Source organism: Phaenicophaeus curvirostris, chromosome 5 (assembly GCF_032191515.1).
Source record: "Phaenicophaeus curvirostris isolate KB17595 chromosome 5, BPBGC_Pcur_1.0, whole genome shotgun sequence".
Lineage (NCBI taxonomy): Eukaryota > Metazoa > Chordata > Aves > Cuculiformes > Cuculidae > Phaenicophaeus > Phaenicophaeus curvirostris.
In genome coordinates, this window is record NC_091396.1 from 30,466,454 (window position 1) to 30,478,576 (window position 12,123).

A 12,123-nucleotide genomic window follows, 5' to 3' on the forward strand; every position below is an offset into this window, starting at 1 on the left:
TGTTGTTTTATGCTCTGAAAGTTTCGTTGCTGCCGAAGCCGAGGCGGGGAGCGGGGCTGCAGGGGGAGCAGTGACGAAGCAGCTTCTCGGTTTCCTGCCCTCAGAGGAGCCGCCAGCCTGCGTTTTGTATTCTCAGACCAAGGCAACGCGGGAAGCCATGTTCCAGCAGAACAGCCTCAAAAGTCCATGTTCTTTGGGAAATTAAATTCCAGTTTTCCCGGGAAAGTAAATTTCGGGCGTTTGGTAAGACAGCAAACAGGATAGAGACGGCTTGAGGATTTGTATCGATGGAACAACAGGGACAGGAAGAAGGATTTCTATTATTTCTTAAAAAAAAGCTTCGAAAAAGGGGATCAAAAGAGGGAAACAGGAACCCGCGTTTTCCTCCAGTAAAAGCTGTTCCTTGAAACAAAAAAAGCTTTCAGCCTGTTCGCTCTTCTCTAGAGAGAAGGCCAGGAAGGCTGAGCTCGGGGCACCCAGCAGGCGCGTCCCGCTGGGTGTCGCACGGCCTTTTGCAGGGCTCAGCTTCCAAATCAGAGCTGCGAACCCTCTCCCCGCCCCCTGCTCGCCGGGGGTTTCCCCTCCTCGGCTGCGAACGGCGGCCGGAGCCAAGCGCAGAAGGTCAAGCCAAGGGGTGCGGGGAGCGAGCCGGTGCCAAGAGCAGGCGCTGAGCGCCGGGAGCTGCGCCCGCTCGCTGCTGGGGAGGAGGAAGGGGAGGAGGAGGAAGGCAGGAGGAGGAGGAGTTGAGGAGCCCGGGCTCGGGAGCCTCCCCGCTCACCGCACTAGGAAGTGACGCTTTCCCCGAGTCCGGGAGAGAAAGAAACAAAGTTTGGGGCTTTTTTCCACACCTCCCTCCCTCCTTCTTCTTGTCCCCCTCGGCTTTGCTCATCGCCGCTCCGCACCGCGCAGGTGAGGCACCTCTTCTTTTCCCTCCTGCTCTCCGCGCCTTTGCTGTTTATTATTATTTTATTTTTTTCCCGCACGATTTGCTTCCGTTTCCCTGCCATTTTGGAGAGGGGGCGTCTTTCCTGGGGCTGTTTTACCGTGTGTGTGTGTGTGTGCATGCACATGGGTGCGTGCCTGCTTTGTTCGTGGGCGCTGGGTGCAGGATAAGGAGGGAAAATAACTCCCTGCGGAGGTGCCGGGGATGCTGGGGGGCAGTGGGGGCTGTTGAGCTCTTTCCTCCCTCTTCCTCTCGTTCCGAGAGGTTCGTTTTTGCAGCAGCGCCTTCAGGATGCGCAGGTGTCCGGCTGAGTCGCCCCCATCGCCGGGTGGGCGGGGGGCTCCACTGGGCTGTTGGGTGGGGGAGGGATGGGTTAGGTAATTCCTGACGGTCCCGTGCTCTCCAGTGTACGCGGCTCCTTCTCTGGCAGCGGATGCAGAAGAAGGGATTCTTCGCAGTTTGCCAGCATTAGCTGACGCTACACCCACGCGCCTACGTGAGAGCCTTATATAATCCCCGCGGGTCCGTGAAACGAGGGGTTATTTTTGGTTCTAAAAGCCGTGTGTGCTTGCAGCGTGAGAAGAAGCGTTCTCTCTTCGCTCGGTATCCTCCTCCCTTTCCTTTCTACCCCCAAATAATTCGGTTTGACCCCCACCGCGTGCTCCGAGCGCGGCGTTAAGGGCGGGCTATGCTGGAGCAGTTCAGGGAGGGGAGGGGAGAGAAAGAAATGTCCTAATGCAGAGACTGATATTAGGTTGTTTAGAGGGCGAGACTGCAGTTCCAAGCAGCAACAGCAGCAGTTTTATGACTGTGTGTAATTACGGAGTGATTGCATAGGGCAGCATTGTTGGAACGAATACGTATACACAGGTTATTGTGCAAGATTCCCGTGCTGAACAAAACCTAGTTTAGCATTGCAAATGCTAAAAAGAGAATGTATTCCACATATAACGTTGCTCTAAGACTTCACCGAAGACGCGGAAGGCGGGGAAAGAAGTGGAGCCGGGCTGATGGTGGAAGTCATGGATCTGACCTACTTGGTGGCCTCTGAAATCACAGAAGAAATAGAAAGCTCCTCGAATCTGTGGGTTCGTGTTTCTACAGTGATTGTGCTGCAGGTTAAAAACAGGCCGGTTTGCCAGCAGTCCTGCAGGTCTAGTGTAACCCTTCATTTGTTCTAATTTCTTGCATGCAAGAAACGTCTGTGTGGAACTAGGCAGCTGCAGTTCAGCCAGCTCGATTGGAAACAGAGAAGAACACTGTGGAGAATTTCTGTGTTAGGCCACAAAAATTAGAGGTTGAAAGAAGTGCTAGACCAGGTGTAAGTTTTGAACATGCTGTTTCTACTTTAGTTGGAGAGTTGCATCTTGCTCGGTAATCTCGCAGGCAGCACTGGCTGAGCGATAGAATAAAGCATTGAGAGGGTGCCACCGACGCTGGCTTTTTAGCATTTGCAATGCTAAACTAAGTTTTGTTCAGCACAGGAATCTTAAGTAAGACTTTGAAAGACATCAAAATTATGCCAAAGTTCTTGCAGATAGACCGTGAAGTACCTAAGATTTGTTCAGAGATTCTGTTTACCTGTAATTTTTATTGCTTTAGTTTTGGAAGTACTTGGAATTAATGGTGTATCAACTCCAAAAGATTTCAGATCCAGTGCTCAGAAATCAGCCTTTATAAAATTAGATACAGTTTTCTAGAAATGTGATATTTAGCTGTAATTGCTGATGCCTTAAATGCTGTGAAGTCTTGTAAAGCGTTTTGAGCACTGTGATGGAAAATACTACAAACATGGAAGGCTGCTTTAAAATTTTTCAGTGTTCAAGTAGAACGTTATTTAACATTGTTATCCCATGGGCAGAAACATCCCACTGGGCGCCCTGATCTAGTTGGATGTCCCTGCCCATGGCAGGGGGGTTGGAACTAGGTGATCTTTAAGGTCTCTTCCAACCCAAACTATTCTATGATTCTGGTTGAACATACAGAATGTCTTATTACTGGGAGTTTCCTCAGGGTTGTCAACCAAATGCTTCATGTAAAATGTTTGTAGCTTTGCTAATGAAAAACATAGTAATGTGCTGAAGAAGTTTGTTGTTTGTTTGTTTTTTAGAAAGTGGCTAATTAACCACAACAGTAGGCCTGTCACTTGACCAACTTACTTTCATAGTGTTACTTCTATAAGTTTATTGGAACATTTTATTTTAATGCAAAATAGGCAAAGATACATTAATCTATGCATTACTATGATGTTCTATTTGTAGAATTTTCTATGAATTGCACTTCATGTCTTGACTGACTTGTCAGTCTATGTTGTACTGGGGGTTTTAATGTCGAAGTTACTTCTGGGGAAAACCATAAACAGTGCTTAACCTGTGTGGTGGGAGAAGGATGTTTTAGGCCAGGATTCTTTGGGCGTGTATGCAGAGGAGTGGGGAACTGTCCTGTCAGTGAGTCGCCCTGTGGCACTCAATGGAGTGAGTCAGGGGCAGACATTGAGTGTATATTAGCAAAACGGAAGCAAGTCTTTAACCCATCCAGGTGGATGGGAGTAGCGGCGATATGAAATGAGGAGGGCTGTAGCACATTACAGGCCTTTTGAAAATTTACATGCTCATTCCAGGTGTTAATTTATGCTTTTGTGTTTTCACTCTTATTGTCACTTCTAAGTGAGAACTGAAGAACTGCAGGAGGTATTTTCAAGCCTGGCATCCCTCCCATGGTGCTACTGTGTCAGGTTGCTGGCAATCCCTTAAGTTGTCCCTGAGGAAGGACCTATAGCCTTTCTTTGGGAATGGCCACCTTGGTGTGATGGTGGCAGCAGTGGCAAGTGGGTGTTGAGGGAGGTGGCGGTATATGTTAGAGCATGTAAGGAGACAAGAGTGACTGCAGTCAATCAGGACTAGTACTCTCTGGCCTCTGTTCCTGTTGCCAAAGGTGGATGTGTTTTCTATATGCCTAGCAATTTTTGAGTAGTTTTTACTCAAAGAACTTGCCTGTTTTTTTCTTGAGCTTAGGTAAGCACTTAGCAGCCACTTTTTTAACCTACTGATCCAGTAATGGAATGAAGGTGTTGAGGGGACTTGTATTAGGGACAAGAGCCTATTTGTTTTTGTTGTTTCACCTTTTCTTGAAGAAAAGCAACCCCATTTTTTCGCCCTTTTCCAAGGCATTGCACACGATCTTAGTATTGGTTGCAGTAAATTACAGTTTATGCTAAAATGAGATGTAGTAAATATGCATGTTATCTCCAGTGCAGTTAGTTATATTCTAAGGGACATAAAGAGAGAAATAAGCCACTTCTCTCTGAGTGTTCGTCGTATGAAAGGCGAGGGGGCAGAAGCTTTAGTGGTGAGGTTTTGCAACGCGTGTTCAAAAAGCTGCCGAATTCCGGCAGAGACAAGCCGAGGCTAATGAGTCAGCTTCAAATGGAAGACTAGTCACTGAGCAATTTGTAAATGGGAGGGATGTACTGCTAATTCAAGCAAATATTGTTAGGACCTCCCCTAATAATTGGAATAGTGTGGCACAGAGCTATCTGTCAGATGGGAGTTGTTCATGCTTTGAATCAGATGTTCCCATTAGTGTGATTTGAGCATTCAAACCAAGAAATCCTTGTTGTGCGATATGTCAGTCCTTGAAGGAGGTGGTTTCACAAGTAATAATTTAAATTTTTGTAGCAACATACCAGCAACTTGCATTCCATGTGGAAATTCCTTGGCAGCTGCAGCAGCTCCCAGTGCACAAATGGCATGTGTTTCCAGTGTGAGGCTGCCCAATTCCCAATGTTTTGTGTAACTCCTGTTTATGAATGGTCTCCAACTGTAGCCCTTCTCGAGTGCTCTGCTGGTGAACTCTAGCAACTGAAAAATGCACAGAATGTTATGAGAAAAATGTATGCATTTTGAATGCAGCCAACGTTCAGGTATTTGGGAGCAAAAGGATTGAGTGGGCAAGCAGAGATAAATCGTGGGAATTAATTTTTTCTTTCCTGGCCTTGTTGATGCTTTTTATCATAGTTGGTGTAACTGACAGCCACTTGATCAGGCCTGAATTCATATAATTCATAAATCCATTTGTATTGAAGAGGTGCAGGTATTCTTTGAAATTTACATCTCTGAAAAATGGATGTTCTTTTTATGTATAAGTAAATTACACAAATGCCTCTTTTGTGTTGACAGCTGGTGTTGATGAAGAAATTAAAAACTGGGAAAAGCTTGATTTGGAGGGAGTGGCAGTGTTCAGTGGGGTTGAGTTGTTCTGTTTTCATTTTAAAGGCATCTTCAAAGGCCTACAGCAGAACATGGACTAACTTTTCTTTTTGAAAATTAAAGTTGTTCTCTATAGTTGAACGTAAGTATTGGTAAAGATTAAACCAAGTTAAATGCTGTTAATGACTGAAGTAGTAAACTGAGAAACAGTTTTGATAATGTTTTGACTAAATTTGTTACCGATTCATTACATGTTCGGTGTTGGGCTGTAAAGAGCTAGGAATTGGAATCGAGTCAGCATTCCAGTTATTTCTTCTTTGCTGTGTACTATCTTCTCACATCAAAATTAGGTCTCAATTGCTTGGCTTTCCCCATCATAGCTTACTGATAGGAGAGGTCATAGTAAAATAATTGGTATTGGTATATTGTCACTTGTTTTGGGAAGATGTATATTTATGTGTGTGTGCTCTTCTGTTATAGACCCTTAAGTTTCTCATATTATAACTTGGTTTCCCTGCAAACAAATGCTTCTTGTAATGTTAGAGTGTAGTTTATGACATTTTGTTTATTTTTTTCAAAGAACTTTCTGAAGTTTTTATGTGTGAGTGTTTGTACTAATATTTCAAGCTTGCATATCGTGCTAATTTTTTAGTTTCACCTGAATTTATTGTTTTTAATAATATTGCTTTTGGTATTTCTAGAGCTATAGTGACTAAAAGAAGCATGAATCTTGACTGCAGGGATTGTTCTTGTATTTTTTTATCAAGAGCTTTTAACTGAGAAGACTTTGAAATAGTGGTTTGGCTTTGCAGTCTGGTTGTGGTACAGTGTTAGATGATTGATCGCCAGCTACCAGATCTGCTGCTGGATCAGTTGAGTCAAGACTGTTCTCTGAAGCTACAAATTGTTGGGCAGTCGCCTTCCTTCTGTTGTGCGCTGTAAAGCAGTCTAAAGTTGAAACTAGCTCCAGGATTATGAATAGTCTCCAATTTGCCTTGTTATTGTATAGTTCATAGGGTAAAAGTGCATTTCTGTTTGGATCACAGATTAATAGAGGTTGTTGCACGATTTCAAACTTGACTTAATGATGTATGCTTAGGTGGGGCCTTATCTGCCACGTTTGCATACACTTAGGATTTCTTCAGCATCTCTTTTTGAACTCTTGCATCTGTCTTTTAGTAGTTTCTCATAAATTACATTATTGTTTAGCATTTTATAGTAATGCAAGTCAACTATTCCTGCACTTTCATAGTATCCTTAGTGGTTCAGGTTCTTGATCCTGAATAATCACTTTTATACACATTGAAAAGTAAAGTAAAACAAAGTGCCATATGTTAAAAATACTCTTGGGATTTTAGTGGATCATTTGCTGTTAAATGGTCTTATGTTGGGGGTTTATTTCTTCCTACGCAATTTATTGTTCATTCTTTCAGCCACTTCCTGAAAGTTTGCTGTGTCTGTGGGAAATTACTACCCTGGGTGGAGAAGTGTTTAGCAAAGTGGTGTCCTGTTTTGAATTTGGTTTTATACCACCCAAGAACAAAACCCTACCACTGTCGAATTCCTGATGAGAGGAGAGAGTGTCACAGCTGTAAGGCTTTCTAATTGCTTTAGGAGAGTCCAGTGATGAGAATTAGGATCCCAAATACTAGTGTATGTGAAACCAACGGGGAAATCTGACTGCTCCTATTGTTTATTTTTCTTGATTTCATGACTTAGAAAATTCTGGGTTGAATTATTCTCTTAAAATCTTTTTTTGGCAAGCTCTAGATGTTATCCTGTATGAGACCTGCTAATTATTTGGTGTATATATATAATATAATCTTTATTATATTGAATTAAAATTATAAATTTATTTAGATTTCTATTGGAAAGCTATTATATTCTTCAACTTTTTAGAAAATACTAATATTTTTTCAAGTATATATAACGAGTAAATCACATAGTCTTTCTACAACACAATTTGTTTAAATGATGCTGTTTTAAGAGATATTGAGATGCCTAGAGAGATGTAAATGAATATACTATAAATGAAAGCTAGGAATAAAAAAGTACTACTGTACAGTTTGGCGTTCTTAATAAGAGTTTAAGGTGCCCTCCTTGACTGTTTGGAAAACTTTTCACATAAAGGGTGTTATTGCAAGTAAATAATTGTGCAAAATGTTGCATTTGATTATGGGCTTCATTTTTTCTGGTAATAATTTCAATATCGAAGTGATCTTTGTTGCCATGATTTTCTAAATATGTGCAAGAATGCAAAATATACTTATTCCCTATTGAAATATGAAAACTACTTTGACTCTGTTGTTGTGATTTAGGGGTTTTGTTTGTTTTTTTTTTTGGTGTGTTTTAATGCTCTTCTTTCTTTTTTTAATTTTACTTTTGAATTTGAGATGCAAGCAATAAACATTTGAAGCATTGAGGTATTAAAAACTTAGGAAATTTGATATACATGATATTGTGCTTAGGTTTTAATGGTGAATAATGGACTGCTTTGCAAGAAGCTGCATCGAAGTAAATGGTGATGCTTTGATTTAAAAAATGAACAAAGCCTATCTAAGGTTTTTAATTTGCCAAATAAATAAACCTTATCTTTACAGAGGAAATTAAAATACAGAGACCTTTGTTAGCAAAATAAATAAAATGCAGGTTTGAATCCTTGATTTGTAAAGTTTTTCTTTAGAGCCAGAGGAGCTCTTAAATCATAAGAATTACTGTTGACATCAGTTGCATACTGGAAGATACAGTTTCCTCATTCAGGTAATATCTCCTGGTGTTTTAAAATGAGCTAGCCTGCCTCTGCACACTTGTATATCAAAATGCAGGTTTTTGTTTGTATAAGCATATATATTTCTAAATTGTAAAGCATGGGAGAGGAAAGAAACTTGGGCAGACTGGTCATAAAGAAACAAGGTGTTTCTCCAGCAGAGGTGATAAGGCAAGGTTAGAGACCTTTCACTGGACTTCAGGTTGCACTGCTGCTTTTTAATGAGTTTGTGGATTTCTCCATGAGCTTTGTCAGAGGTATCATTAAGTGACTATGAGACCAAAGGCAGTGGCCCAGATGCTTGTTAACATTGGATGCTTGAGCTTGTGTATTTGGATATTTAGTTGACGGGATAGTGTATTTGATGCTTGGAGCTGGTATTAAAACAGCCGTGTTGGCAACGTGCTGCTTCTTTTGTGCTGATTGTGTATTTTGGTGACATTGAATTGGCTTTTGCTTTTTAGAAGAAGTGGTTTGCTTTTGTTTTGCTTTTCCTCCCCCGTGCTGATAAATCCAAATCAATTATCTGTTCCAATCCTGAACAGCCTTAATCTGTTAAAATAGTACTGTGAAGTTACTGTTGGTGTTTGTGGAAGAATGAGTTTCTGATGGAAGAGCAAGATTTCTTGTTTTTAAAAGACAGTCGCAAAACAAACAAGCGCTCCTATGCATACCAAATTATGGACATGCCACGGTAGGAAGGTATTTACATTTAGGAGCTTTTAATACTTCTTTCATAAAAGGTATCCGTGTTTAAACTATACTTGGATTTGGATCTCAAGTTACAAACACTCGCTTCAGTCCACCTACTACCATAATAGGACTGCATGACAAAACTCAAACACTAAAGTATTTTAACTGATTGACACATTACTGTGCTAAAGAGCAGAGATGACACTGTGCAGCAACTCTTTGATGTCTAATATAGAAAGATAATTCCTTAAGAAATACAAATATGATTTTCTATAGTTTGTTGTCAAAAATTTGAGCAGAAGTCTACTGGAGAGGGTTTCTGAGACTATTTTGAATCTGCGTAACATGGTTTGCTTCTGCTTTCCCCATTGTGAGTGTTAATAAAAAGACAGCACCTGCACTGTAATTCTCGGGCTACATGGTGTACATAAGTCTACAGTTTTACTCTGTTTCTTTCATATTCTGACCCAGTATGGTTTTACTGCAGGTTTTTACTATTTTATTTGGAATAGTATGTATGTGGCAACACTTAGACCTTTAGAGGTGTCCCATGTGTCAAAAACAATTTTGAGGGTCCAGTTTGCTAGTGAAGGTTGCAGTGCTGGGACTGGGTCTGTAGCAGCAGTTCTTCCAGGGTCTGTTTCAGGAATACAGGCTAGAAACTAGAATTTTCCCCCTAGAAGTTAGGGGGAACTTCCTAACACATGGGTTAAAATGTTTAAGAAGTCACGTGCATTCCCTCACTGAGAAGTCAAAGACTTTTAGCCCTTAAAAATCCTAAGTAAAGTCTTGCTCTTTATATCTTTTATTAGCCTGAAGTGCTTATAGCGTTCTATACTCAAATTATGTGGTGTTAATATCCTATAGGGGGAGGAGAAGTGTTTGTGTTTATGATTTCATTGAGCCTTTTATTCATACATAGACACAACAAGCTGCTTACACTGGAACTAAAATGGTCAACAACAAGGAGCAGGTACTTAGAGCTTAGAGGAAGCCTTGCTCCTTGGCCTGACCCAGAAGACCATTAGGTCTACCAGACATCTGATACATGAGTCTAGACTTACATTTACAAACTATTAGATGTCTGACTACTGGACAGCTAAGACCAAAGACAGACTTGAAAGAGAAAGCGACAAAATGCTGTTTGGGGAGCAAGAGTTTTCTGTAGGACATACAACAAAACTGTTAACAACTTTCTCCCTTTCGTGCAATCTCCCTGCTGACATCTGAAGGTACATTGTTTGTGCCTTGTTATCATCCCCGCTTTAAGGTGAGGTAGCTGCCTTCATTGAAGAGTCTACAAAACTGTACTCCAACCTAACGACTAGTGACACAACTTCAGGAGTGGGAATGGAGACTTTGCCCCACCCAAGGGAGCAGATTGATGGTGCCTCCCGGTTGGGGAAGGTGTGATATGGGAGTCTGTATTTGCATCTCCATGCCTAAGTGAGTGTCTTGTCAGCAGGCTTTGTACAGGAGGTCACACCTTTTCACACCGACTGTGTTTGAGAAGGAACTGGCTTTGTTGTTCAGAAATAGTTCTTGACACACTCTGTGGACCTCCAGCATACAGGGGTGCTTAAACCTTAGGTAGCACAGCAACTTTTTTTCATTCAAATGCAGATATGTGTTTATCTGTATAATGCAGCCTCTATGGGCTCTTTTGACTTTTTTTGGTTTTGTTGGTTGGATGACCTTATCAAAAAGCTGACTTTTGATTCTCCAAGAGGTGCTTAATCTCTTCTTGTTTGTTCTATAAGTCTGAGGTGTGGAACTGAGGCTTCTGGAGTGCATTCTAGAATGCACCAATTTCTGTATGGAGCAGACTGAGTTGAGTTTCCCTAGCCAAGTTACTCACTTGGCTTTAAATCAGGTTGTCAGTGAGCAAAATGATCATCTCCATGGTTCTTTGCCCATAAGTGATTTCAGTCTGGCTCTTATGCAGGGTTATTTCGTAGTTTTCTGTTTCTCAGTTGGATACTTTTGGCAATGTGATTGAAAAGGTCAACAATGGGAGAAGCCAAAGTGGTAGATTAACTTTCTTCCTTGCAACATTGTTCCAGGGCTTTGTTTCTAGGTGGCTGTACATCTGTCATTTGCTGTGTTCTGTTTTTTTTATTGTGAAGATGAACAGAACTACTTATTTTCCTGAGTGCTAAAAAATATTTTAAGATGACAGTTGTTTCTGAGTGACTTGATATATGAGGGAAGTGTACAGTTTGAAAGTGGAGGGATATTCTGAGTTTTGTAACAGCTCAAACTAACTTATTGTAAGTGACAGAAGTTGCTTGGGAGAGTGGTCTAGATTAAGTGTAGAATGTTGGGCTGTTTACAAGTAACCATCTGAGCCGTACAGTTTGGATGTGTGGAGGGAATGTGAAAATCTATTGACATCTCTAGTTACTCAACTAGTTTATTTTTGGGAGCTCATAAATTGGCAGTGTACAGTGACCCTGTCTGAAGGGGAAAAGTGTAATGACTTTGAATACAGGAAACTTGATGAATATTTTGTCAAGTTACTTGCTACTATAATGGAGATTTTAACCCTTTGCTTTCCCATTGAACATTTTTGCGTAGCTTTTATATATTTTAATGAAAAATCTTATACCAACGTGTCACTATACCAACGTGTCACCACAAACTTGCTTAATGCATCATTCAACATATTTGAAGAATATGAGGTTTTCTTGTTTGAAAAAGGGGGAAAAATACTTGGTGGTAGATTGCCCGTTTGTAACTCTTGAAAATTTTAAGTTCATAAGCTTCATTAGGAATAGCTGTAGCTTGGATTAAGAATGGGTCCTGGGCACAAGATGCCACAACATAGAAAAAGCGTCTGTCCTGCACACAGGTAATACTGGACTGCAAACAAGTAAGGAGCTGAGAGAAGTTGCATTTATGTGCAAAAGCACATATGTATTTTTCATGACACTGGTAGTTCTTTTGCATAATGTGGCTAGAGGGACCCAGCAAGCAGAGTCAAAACCTGACAGTAACAACTGCAAAGTCTTGTGGAAATTGCCCTTCCTATAGTAAGTTTTCTGCATGTGATTGATTTGCGCAAAACTATTGCTGCTTAGTATAGTGCATAAGAAAGTGAGAACAATAAAGCTTTATTCTAGCATGTTTCTTGTAGCTACAACCACAGTCCAGGTTTGGAGAGCTCATACAAGGTTGCATAGAGCAACTGGGGAGTTTATTCTAGAAGAAAGTTGGTTTTCTTTTGCCTTACAGTATTCTGTGCTCTGACACCATCAGAAGTTCACAACTACATTGTCAGTTTAGTGGGGAACTACCTCATTGTTGGAAATATGTTATTTTGAAGCGTTTTACTTGGTGTTACTTGCAGTTGTCCTACTGAAAAATTAAAGCTATGTTCATTACTCTTAATCATCTCATATCCCTTTATTCATTCACACAATTCTCTTCTTGTCTCACACCAGCACTGCAGGATTTCTTACAGCTACTGAATTTTGAGAACAGATAACTTACTGATCATTTTGACGGGAAAG

The 12,123-nt window shown here is 41.0% G+C and overlaps 1 protein-coding gene across 1 annotated transcript in view; it reads left to right on the top strand.

Annotated features, from left to right (window-relative positions):
* The first annotated feature begins 774 nt into the window (after window positions 1–774).
* MIDEAS (mitotic deacetylase associated SANT domain protein) overlaps window positions 775–12,123 on the top strand; it is a 62,144-nt gene continuing 50,795 nt past the window's right edge. The window contains exon 1 of the mRNA XM_069858159.1: window positions 775–909. The gene's annotated coding sequence lies outside the window, so the exon portion shown is untranslated. The remainder of the gene's footprint in view (window positions 910–12,123) is intronic.